We start from the raw sequence: 12,131 nt of genomic DNA, 5'->3' as shown, positions 1-12,131 counted from the left end.
GTTCATACTGTTGCAAAAAAGAAACCAGCGGCAAGCACACGCAGGACAAGAGAAGGAGGGACACAAACACAACGCTGGACTCCCAACTGATTTAATCGGGAAACTACGATACACTTATATGCAAAACCACGCGCACGCGCACACCTTGACAGCATGAAGAGACAACTTTATACATCTAGGAAGTGAAATTCTTTATCTGTTAGAACCACCGAAGGAACGCTGACACATGTCTTGTTTTTTCTTATAAAAAACGCCTCAAGTAACTCACGCTCACGTCTTGATTTGCCCCTCCCCACAGTTACGGCATGGTTAAATTTTGGAACACAATCCTGGCAGCTTTTTGTATGTAAAGCTAGATTGCTACCCGCGCCCGAACTCAAAGTTGCTCGGTGCTGCGTCAAACGTTCATTAATGCACCCGCCCGTTTGTCCAATATAAATTTTCCCACAGGACAGTGGGACTGAGTAAACAACACCCACCGCGCACGACGTAAACTTTGTTTGGTGGTTAGTCTTGCAGGGGTCGCCTTTCCGATGGCCCCCAGTAATTTGGGAACACAGCCCAGAAAATTTTCGTGGTGCTGAAAATACCATGGTGACACCAAATCTTTGCGCAACTTTTTTCAGTCCATGCGATGTCCTGTGGAAGTAGGGAATCACTTCCACCTTTTTTCTCGCATTCTTCTCTGGGCAGCAAGACTTTCCAGGAGGCTTGTTTAATTTCCTACTCAAAGATTCCCCAACCGCCAGCAACATATGAGAGGGAAAACCGGACGCTTTCAGGCGTTCTACTTGTTCTGCAAGGCTCACCTGCATGACGTGCGCACAACTTTTGTTCAGGGCATTCAGAAAACACAGGTTTGCAATCCCTCGCTTTACCAACTTTGAGTGTGCCGAGCTGTACGGCAAAATCGCCTTCTTAGACCTTGGGCAATACTTCCAACACACGTGCTGGTCGGGCATGAAGTTAATTTCTAAATCTAGAAACCTGATGGTTTTGTCAGAAGGAACTTCATGCGTAAAAACCAAGTTCTGGGAACAGGCAGTAAACAGGTTTAAAATCTGGTCCGCTACACAAGTGAGCTCGTCCGTATCTGTTAGCTGCAAGAAGACTAAAAAATCATCAACATATCTAAAAACCCTGACAATGCGGGAGTCTTGTATTGAGCTGTGTAGCACTGTGTCAAACTGGGCTAGAAATATGTCACACAGCACGGGCGCGACGCAGGATCCAATACATATTCCACGCCGTTGAACAAAGAACCCATCATTATGTTGAACGATCGTGGAATTCAGGTACACTTTCAAAAGTTCAAGGAAAGAATCCACCGCGATTCCAGACTTATTCTGAAAGGAAATCGCACCCGTTTCTTCAATTAGATCCCGCACAGCCTTAAAAAGTTCATCATGAGGGACTGAGTAAAACAAGTCCGTAATGTCTACCGAGAAGGCACCATTCGCACTGGGAAAGTCCCCCCGAAGACACTCAACCAAAGTCAAACAACTACGCACAAGAAACGGATCTGTAGGCACAAGACCCTCTAGCGATTTCTTCAAATAGTTGGACACCACTTTTTGCCAAGATCCTTCTTCTGTAACAATCGTTCTGAACGGAAACCCAGGCTTGTGTGTCTTTGCTGTAAAGAACACACGCAGAACGTCCTGTTGGCTCTTGCGCACTTCCTTTTCTAGCCGCTCCAAACCCAACCGGTTAAGGAGACTCAAGGCCAAAGCCCTTGCCTTTCGCGGTTTCAATTCACACTTTCTGAAATTCTTATCAATGGCTTCAGACGCTTTTCTCTTGAAAGTGGAAGAAGGGAGAACCACAAACCCACCTTCCTTGTCGGCCTGTGCAAGGGAAAGGTGCTCCTGTTGGAAGTGATTAACCAAGGGGCGCAGATCCTTGTTAGTCCCATGACGGGCAGTCCAGGTCCGACTTAGGCACTCCACTCCCTCAGAAACACAGTGGGTCTTCTCTTCAGCAACGACCTTATCCGCAACTCTGTGCACCGCAGCCAGAAGTTCATGCTTGCGAGCCCGAGGTTCCAAGGAGAACTTGGGACCCTTTTGCAAAAGGTTGTCAAATTCTGAGGGGAGATAGGCTCCTTCCAAGTACGTCACGGCAGAGGCCTCCACCTTTCCTTTGGCTTTCTTTGGCAGGGACCGTCTACAGTCATTCCAGTAAGTCCCAGTGAGAAGTGCAGCAAGACGAAGATGCTCCCGAAGCTTGTTTGAAGCCGCCCATGGATGCTCGATCTGGAAGCAGAAGTGGCGTAGCCAATCCTTCAGGTGTCTGATCTGGCGGTGGAGTTCCGACTTCAGGATCGCGCAAATACGCTTCCAGTGTCCCGAAGATGGCTGAAGATGGCCAAAGAGCAAGCGGACCTCCGTGGGCGGAATCCCACATTTCTGATGATAAGAAAGCGAGCGAATCTTGCAGCTTGTCAAAGCGATGGCGCACATGCAGTTCGAGAGCACATCTGAGTACGCATGAGGACGAAGAAAAGAGCGCAATGTACAAGAATAATAGTTCAAGAGAGTGAAATGCTGGGCTTGTTGGTTCATACTGTTGCAAAAAAGAAACCAGCGGCAAGCACACGCAGGACAAGAGAAGGAGGGACACACACACAACGCTGGACTACCAACTGATTTAATCGGGAAACTACGATACACTTATATGCAAAACCACGCGCACGCGCACACCTTGACAGCATGAAGAGACAACTTTATACATCTAGGAAGTGAAATTCTTTATCTGTTAGAACCACCGAAGGAACGCTGACACATGTCTTCTTGTTTTTTCTTATAAAAAACGCCTCAAGTAACTCACGCTCACGTCTTGATTTGCCCCTCCCCACAGTTACGGCATGGTTAAATTTTGGAACACAATCCTGGCAGCTTTTTGTATGTAAAGCTAGATTGCTACCCGTGCCCGAACTCAAAGTTGCTCGGTGCTGCCTCAAACGTTCATTAATGCACCCGCCCGTTCGTCCAATATAAATTTTCCCACAGGACAGTGGGACTGAGTAAACAACACCCACCGCGCACGACGTAAACTTTGTTTGGTGGTTAGTCTTGCAGGGGTCGCCTTTCCGATGGCCCCCAGTAATTTGGGAACACAGCCCAGAAAATTTTCGTGGTGCTGAAAATACCATGGTGACACCAAATCTTTGCGCAACTTTTTTCAGTCCATGCGATGTCCTGTGGAAGTAGGGAATCACTTCCACCTTTTTTCTCGCATTCTTCTCTGGGCAGCAAGACTTTCCAGGAGGCTTGTTTAATTTCCTACTCAAAGATTCCCCAACCGCCAGCAACATATGAGAGGGAAAACCGGACGCTTTCAGGCGTTCTACTTGTTCTGCAAGGCTCACCTGCATGACGTGCGCACAACTTTTGTTCAGGGCATTCAGAAAACACAGGTTTGCAATCCCTCGCTTTACCAACTTTGAGTGTGCCGAGCTGTACGGCAAAATCGCCTTCTTAGACCTTGGGCAATACTTCCAACACACGTGCTGGTCGGGCATGAAGTTAATTTCTAAATCTAGAAACCTGATGGTTTTGTCAGAAGGAACTTCATGCGTAAAAACCAAGTTCTGGGAACAGGCAGTAAACAGGTTTAAAATCTGGTCCGCTACACAAGTGAGCTCGTCCGTATCTGTTAGCTGCAAGAAGACTAAAAAATCATCAACATATCTAAAAACCCTGACAATGCGGGAGTCTTGTATTGAGCTGTGTAGCACTGTGTCAAACTGGGCTAGAAATATGTCACACAGCACGGGCGCGACGCAGGATCCAAAACATATTCCACGCCGTTGAACAAAGAACCCATCATTATGTTGAACGATCGTGGAAATCAGGTACACTTTCAAAAGTTCAAGGAAAGAATCCACCGCGATTCCAGACTTATTCTGAACTTCTGGCTGCGGTGCACAGAGTTGCGGATAAGGTCGTTGCTGAAGAGAAGACCCACTGTGTTTCTGAGGGAGTGGAGTGCCTAAGTCGGACCTGGACTGCCCGTCATGGGACTAACAAGGATCTGCGCCCCTTGGTTAATCACTTCCAACAGGAGCACCTTTCCCTTGCACAGGCCGACAAGGAAGGTGGGTTTGTGGTTCTCCCTTCTTCCACTTTCAAGAGAAAAGCGTCTGAAGCCATTGATAAGAATTTCAGAAAGTGTGAATTGAAACCGCGAAAGGCAAGGGCTTTGGCCTTGAGTCTCCTTAACCGGTTGGGTTTGGAGCGGCTAGAAAAGGAAGTGCGCAAGAGCCAACAGGACGTTCTGCGTGTGTTCTTTACAGCAAAGACACACAAGCCTGGGTTTCCGTCCAGAACGATTGTTACAGAAGAAGGATCTTGGCAAAAAGTGGTGTCCAACTATTTGAAGAAATCGCTAGAGGGTCTTGTGCCTACAGATCCGTTTCTTGTGCGTAGTTCTTTGACTTTGGTTGAGTGTCTTCGGGGGGACTTTCCCAGTGCGAATGCTGCCTTCTCGGTAGACATTACGGACTTGTTTTACTCAGTCCCTCATGATGAACTTTTTAAGGCTGTGCGGGATCTAATTGAAGAAACGGGTGCAATTTCCTTTCAGAATAAGTCTGGAATCGCGGTGGATTCTTTCCTTGAACTTTTGAAAGTGTACCTGAATTCCACGATCGTTCAACATAATGATGGGTTCTTTGTTCAACGGCGTGGAATATGTATTGGATCCTGCGTCGCGCCCGTGCTGTGTGACATATTTCTAGCCCAGTTTAACACAGTGCAACACAGCTCAATACAAGACTCCCGCATTGTCAGGGTTTTTAGGTATGTTGATGATTTTTTAGTCTTCTTGCAGCTAACAGATACGGACGAGCTCACTTGTGTAGCGGACCAGATTTTAAACCTGTTTACTGCCTGTTCCCAGAACTTGGTTTTTACGCATGAAGTTCCTTCTGACAAAACCATCAGGTTTCTAGATTTAGAAATTAACTTCATGCCCGACCAGCACGTGTGTTGGAAGTATTGCCCAAGGTCTAAGAAGGCGATTTTGCCGTACAGCTCGGCACACTCAAAGTTGGTAAAGCGAGGGATTGCAAACCTGTGTTTTCTGAATGCCCTGAACAAAAGTTGTCCGCACGTCATGCAGGTGAGCCTTGCAGAACAAGTAGAACGCCTGAAAGCGTCCGGTTTTCCCTCTCATATGTTGCTGGCGGTTGGGGAATCTTTGAGTAGGAAATTAAACAAGCCTCCTGGAAAGTCTTGCTGCCCAGAGAAAAATGCGAGAAAAAAGGTGGAAGTGATTCCCTACTTCCACAGGACATCGCATGGACTGAAAAAAGTTGCGCAAAGATTTGGTGTCACCATGGTATTTTCAGCACCACGAAAACTTTCTGGGCTGTGTTCCCAAATTACTTGGGGCCATCGGAAAGGCGACCCCTGCAAGACTAACCACCAAACAAAGTTTACGTCGTGCGCGGTGGGTGTTGTTTACTCAGTCCCACTGTCCTGTGGGAAAATTTATATTGGACAAACGGGCGGGTGCATTAATGAACGTTTGAGGCAGCACCGAGCAACTTTGAGTTCGGGCACGGGTAGCAATCTAGCTTTACATACAAAAAGCTGCCAGGATTGTGTTCCAAAATTTAACCATGCCGTAACTGTGGGGAGGGGCAAATCAAGACGTGAGCGTGAGTTACTTGAGGCGTTTTTTATAAGAAAAAACAAGAAGACATGTGTCAGCGTTTCTTCGGTGGTTCTAACAGATAAAGAATTTCACTTCCTAGATGTATAAAGTTGTCTCTTCATGCTGTCAAGGTGTGCGCGTGCGCGTGGTTTTGCATATAAGTGTATCGTAGTTTCCCGAATAAATCAGTTGGTAGTCCAGCGTTGTGTTTGTGTCCCTCCTTCTCTTGTCCTGCGTGTGCTTGCCGCTGGTTTCTTTTTTGCATCAAAATGGTCTGCTCTTCAATTACACTCGCTAAGCTTATCATGGCTTTAAAACGTTCTTTAGCTCCGCGAACAGTTCATTGTTATCAAAATTAGTTCGTCACTTGTCTGTTATGTAACTTTCGGGGTACCGCAAGAGAGCGTCCTTGCCCCAGTGCTCTTTCTTTATCTATAATAATTACTACACACAGAGTCTAACATCCTGCTTACGAGTATTTGCCGATTACTGCATAATCTACGAATCTATTAAGAAGGCTAACAGTCACCGTGCACTCCAGAAAAGGCTAGACATAATTATGTAATGGTGAAAAATATGCAAATCCTACTAAACGCATCTTTAAATGTAGAGCGATCTCGTTTAGTCGTAAGCCTGGCCCCTCCATTTTATTTTCTTTCCTTACAAATAACGAAGCACTCCCGCAAGTCTCCTCATACAAACACCTCAACGTATATCTCACACGCAAGCTTCCATCATCCTCTCACTACCTCCGACAGTGTCTCAACACCACTGGGATACGTACGCCTTTAAAGTCTTGTCCTCCTGAGGTCCGCAACCCGGGCTACGAAACATTTGTTCGCCGAAAACTCGAATTTACCGGCCCAGTCCGGTCTTCATACGCCAACTACTTAACCAACATGATCGAAACAGTTCAAAACAGAGCTGTCCGATTCATTTCCATCACTATGATTACAGCTCCATCGTAACACATATTAAAATTGGCAGCTTCTTCACTACGTGGATGATGACGAGGGTGCGGAGTACGGGGACTCGAAATGACGTCCAAGTTGCGCCCCGAGTAACATCCGATTTGCGCCCCCACCGTCATTCGATTTGAGCCGTGAGTTGCACCTTGATTATTCCCCAAATGAAACTGAAACTCACGGCTCAAATCGAATTTCGCTTGATTTTCGCTCGATGGTGGTGTGCGCACGGATGGACGCGGATGGACATTGGGAGGTCCTATAAGGTACTCCGCACCTAAAACGAGTATTCACTTGAATCACCACTCACTCGCCAAAATATGTTGTAGAGCGTATGCCACAGAGGCGTTGAAGGAGAGGACCAGACCATGTAGCAAAGCCGGTTTTATTCCGAACGCAGTGCGGTCTCCATCAAGTGATGCCAGTGGCGCGCCAGCCCTCCGGAGGGTGGGCGCGCTTGTTGGCCTACGTCACGCTGCTGCCGCTGCCACAGCGGCTTACCGCTACAATTTCTTTTATGCCTATTTAATACGTAAGCAGCTTTAAAATAGCCAGACTGTCTCTTGAAGGGCCCTCCTAGTTGCTCTATATTGCACAACTGGCTTAGTGTTTTACGCATGTAACACAACTTCCATTAACACATTAACATCGCCTCGTGCCAGCAGGTTACAGAGCGATCTTGCAGGTAGTTTGGAATCCGTCACTGACCTAGATTCATTCTGCGGCAATTTACTCTTGTATTTCACACGATGATGATGATGATGATGATGATTTCTATTGGTTTCCCCTTTGTATCGGGGTGATGACATGTCATCTGACCAAAAAGGACTAATATACCTATGTTTTACACTTTTGGTTCAATACTAGCGCTGCTTAGGGCAGGCACAAAAAGCTTATTAGGCACAAAATACTTTTTTTTCCTGTTACAGGTGGTAACTGTCCTAGGCAATATTCCCCTCTCTGCTTTTCGTCCACCAGCATTCTAATCTTCTTTTCGTCCCCTCGACAGCCTTGAAGTTAACTTCCTCTGTGATACCCTTAAATCCTAGGGCTTCTGAAAGCCCAATATTCCCTTCATGTAGATTTGGATGGATACCCTCACATTCTAACACGATGTGCCGCATAGTTTCTGTTTCTTTTCCGCAGACCACGCATACCCCATCATTTTGTGAATACTTCCCCACAAAACTCTTAGTTCGCAGGCAACCTGCTCTAGCCTCAAAAAGCAAGCACTGCCCTGGGAATTATCGTAGAAATTTTCCTTTCTGATGTTTACCTTCTCAGCCCTGTACCTCTCTAACGACGTTTTAGCTGCCATTTTTTTCCTCCATTTATTCGTTTCAATCTGCCTTGCCTCTTTTTTGGTTACCTTGGCTGTTTTGGATTCTCCACTGTTCTTTCCGTATTTCATCGTTAGCCTTCTGGTCTTTCTTAACCACTGCGTGTCCACGCTTTTCAAGTATAGGTACCTAAATACCTTAGCTGCCCACCTTCGTTGATCCATTGCCCTCAACCTCATCTCAAAGCATATTTTACTCTGAGCTTCTCTAACTTCAAACGACGCCCAGCCCATATCCCCCTGAACTGCTTCGTTAGTTGTTTTTCCATGCGCGCCTAAGGCCAAACGTCCTACCGTTCTCTGGTTTACTTCAAGGCCTGATAGAACGTCCGATAATTTCAATTTTCCATGTTTGTTTTCTTTTATGAGCTACATACAAAATGTGACGTAAACATCTTGAAAACAATTTTGTGCACTCGATTCTTCTTTGTGCTTTATTTTTATCTTCACTTATCTAGTCCTTCGTTCTGATTTTATGTTACGACTGTTACGAAATCTTCAGCCCATTACACCACGTTCCATTGTCCATTGAAGCCAGTCATCCATTTAGTTTTTAAACTTCTCTCTTCTACGAATGGTGTATTTACAACTAATGATTTTCAACTATCTGCAGTCTAGTAGAACCACCCTGCCCGAAAAACAAGCTTTTACCTGTAGTGCTAATCCGCATGGGACCAGTTCATGGAACACCAACTGATTTTCTAGCATTCAAACACCAAGGTTATATAATGTTACTTGATGCTAGACATGCTATACACTATTATCTTACAAGCGTGCTCGTAATTTGCAACAGTCAGTTCTCTGCCATTTAAACTTCACATCGGCATAGGCCTTGGTGCACATGCGTCGTTACAACAGTCGAAAGCAACTCGAATTCCTCATTGTTGTTCCAAATTGCCCTATAGCAAATAAAACTTCAGAAAGGTTTTAAGCCATGTAATCACTTCTATTATTGGAGAATTTGAGAAAATATATTTGCATTTACACTGAACCCCTTTGGCGTTTACAGTGAACACCATAAGTACGTACTGAAGAAAGCGAAACATTGACTCAGACGTTCTCAAAGGCTCGTCGCCTTCCTAGTTAAACGGAGAGAAAATATATATTGGCACCTCGGGCAATATTATTCAGACCGGAATAAATAGTAGTAGACTGGATGGTATGAACTGGCATTCGATTTAAAAACCGGCTCTTCCACGATTTTAAATTGTCTAATTCAGATATTTATTCTTCCAAAAAAATTTCCCTCGCTGTTTTATTGATATGATGGCCAGATAGCTTAATTCAATCGACTGCAGTTAGAAAAGGCAGTTCTTAAGTAAGGAAGTACTCGGTAATTAAAGGTCGTTTTCCAATATTTTTTTCTGTTGACCACTACACCCTTTGCCTTGACTAATGCGGGAACAAGTCTCTGTGGCAATGCAGTCAAGGCTACAGAGCCGAACCACGCTGTTTTGCTGCCCCTGAAAGTAACTAAACAAAAAGAATTTTCTGGGTGTAACCTAAGTTATACAAAAATATATATGTCTTATTTTTAGGCCTTGAATTGATAATGTTACTAAATTATTAGTGAGAATGTGTGATGTAGAGAGCATTATTGTTTATATTTCCGTGTTTATTTGGTTGGGGCGCTCATCAGTGGCGTCGCATAGGTTGTCTTCAGAAAAAAAACATGGCGTAATCGTCGATAGCAGCTTAACTCGCCACTTTTATTTGCCTGTAGTTCGCCATTTCATTCCCCGCAAAAAACTTTCAAGAATCTTTAGAACTAAACTGCGAAAACAAACAAAGCAAGTGGTCTGCAACGTGTACGCCCATGCGAGACTGACGCGACCGGGTCTCTCCGTCGTTTCCGCATTTCGTTCGGTTAGCCAGCGTGCCGGCGTACGCGAGCGAACTGTCGCGCGGCTCAAGTCGACGGTTCTAAGTGGTAACCTGGAGTGCTCAAAGTTTAAAAGGTCCGTTTGACGACTGAAAGACCACATAAACTTACTGGAGAGACAAGAGTTCAGCGGTACGATAGTTTCACCCTTGCTGACCTTCGACGGAAAGTACAGGTGCCTTCAAAAGTTATTGGGGCCATAGAGTTTCATACTAATATACACTAGAGGGAAATCTGGCGCCACTGTCTAAGGGGAGCCCACGCTTCAGCAAGCGTTCCGTCATGTACAGGGCAGGTACGCTCCACTTGTCCTTAGCATGGCTCATGAACAGGCTGAAACGTTGGCTCTGGCTGCGAAAAACTGACGCTATTACTGTAGAACGTTTATCAAAATTGCTTTCTTATTATAAAAATTGAACCTCCAAAAAGATTAATTTGTCAGTGATTATACAGAAGCTTCATGCACGATGAACAAGAAAAAATGTCACCCTTTTTGGTTGATTTTGGCTTCGATCGAGACAAAAAAAAAAAGCCATATGGATAGCTAAGCCAAGTAGGCGAGGAGCGTCGCTAGCGGCAATGGCACCACCCACGGTGGCCCGCAACTGCAGCGACAGATTTTCCTCTAGTATATATTAGTATGAAACTCTGTGATTGGAGTACGGGAGCTGTGGCCGAACCGCATAAGAGCGTCGTGGAGCTGCACCGGCGGTAAATGAAAGGAGGAGAACACGCATGCGCGCCACCCGACGGTGGTAGCTCATCTATACTTCTCAACCAAATTATTTTAACTCGGCTTCTAGCATTATTCGCAGCATACTGGTCTCAGCGATGGCGCTGATAGCAGAGGCGGTATCTGGCAGCGTCGCTCACACACTTTAAGCGCACGCGAGCTGCTAGAGAATTGTCGCAATCGCCGGATCTGAAGTGACAATTTTTCTTTTCTAATATTTTTAGGTGCGTCTGCTATCAGCGGCGACGCTAAGACTAGTATGCTGCGAACAACGCTCGAAGTCGCGTTAAGGGCACAGGGTAAGGCGAAATTTTGAAAAAATGACTTTTTGTTTTTCTTCGCAATTAGGGGGGTTCAATTCCTTGTGCACATTTTCCATATTCACAGTTGCCTTAAAAAGTCTTATTTCTAGCTATAAAGCAGTTTTCCCGTAAGGAAGTACTAAGTTCCCCCATCCTCTTAAGAATGTTCTCAGGGTTTATTGTAATTTTTTTTCATCAAAAAACTTCCAGTTAGATATCAAAACGCTTTTCTGGAACCAGCTGCATTAAGAAATTGCTTATCAACCATTGCATAGCTGATTTTTCAGCGAGGGCAATGCAAAGACCCTGTTGCACATTTTTTCCACATTTTCCCTTCGAAGCTGCGCACAAAAAAACATCTTTTTTGGGCTTCACACTCTAATGATTGCAACATTGGATGCTGTTTTTTCATTAAATGATGATAGCAACGCATGAGCCAGCATTTTTAAATCATTCAGACCAAAACCTGGGCACAAAACCACCATAAAGTGGGTTAAAGAGGTTGACCACAAGCAAAATACTTTGTGAACAGATCTGTACGATGGTGCACAAAATAGTCAAGGAAGGACAGACGACCGGGTGAAAAGCAACCAAATGACTTTGACAGTGATTATGAAGCTGGTGCATTTTAAATAAGTGACTCCAGTGGTGTTTTTGGCAAAAAAGTATTGTTTTTCACCTCTTTTTTTTACTTTAAACTCAATTATCTCAAAACTGTGTTTTTTCTTACATAGGTACCATTATTTCCTGTATCTTCCAGGCCAACGAGCTGATTTTTTCCCCCTGTGATCTACATAACTTGTCACACCTGCTGTACTAGAATTGAAAATATGCACGCAACCGTTTTTTTGGTACACAACTTTTAATACTAAATTAATGCTAAAATTTAGGTACCAACGGACAAAAAATTATAAAAAACTGAATTTTTTAAGGATGTTCATATTTCTAGTACAGTTAAAAGCGCACACAATTTGAAAGAAAATGATATATACTATATGTAGATACCTTTAACAGATGCCGAGAAAAATGTACCTCGAAATGGCCAAAAATGCATGGGAAGCATAGGGCTTACCCAGTGCCCTAGTGGGTTGAGATTCATAGCATAGAGTTTTTTAGTAAGTATACTAGAGAGAAAACTGTGCCTGGTAATCCATGTCGTCGTGGGGGTTTATGGGAAGACCCCCCCTTTTTGGCTTGGGCTTAGCATGACAATTGAATTCTTGAGCGGTTTGGGGGATTTGCTTTCTTC

The sequence above is a fragment of the Haemaphysalis longicornis genome, unplaced genomic scaffold (assembly GCF_048455015.1).
Source record: "Haemaphysalis longicornis isolate Haplotype H1 unplaced genomic scaffold, Haemaphysalis longicornis Haplotype H1 scaffold_6, whole genome shotgun sequence".
Classification (NCBI taxonomy): Eukaryota; Metazoa; Arthropoda; class Arachnida; order Ixodida; family Ixodidae; genus Haemaphysalis; species Haemaphysalis longicornis.
Note: the sequence above shows the minus strand (reverse complement) of the source record.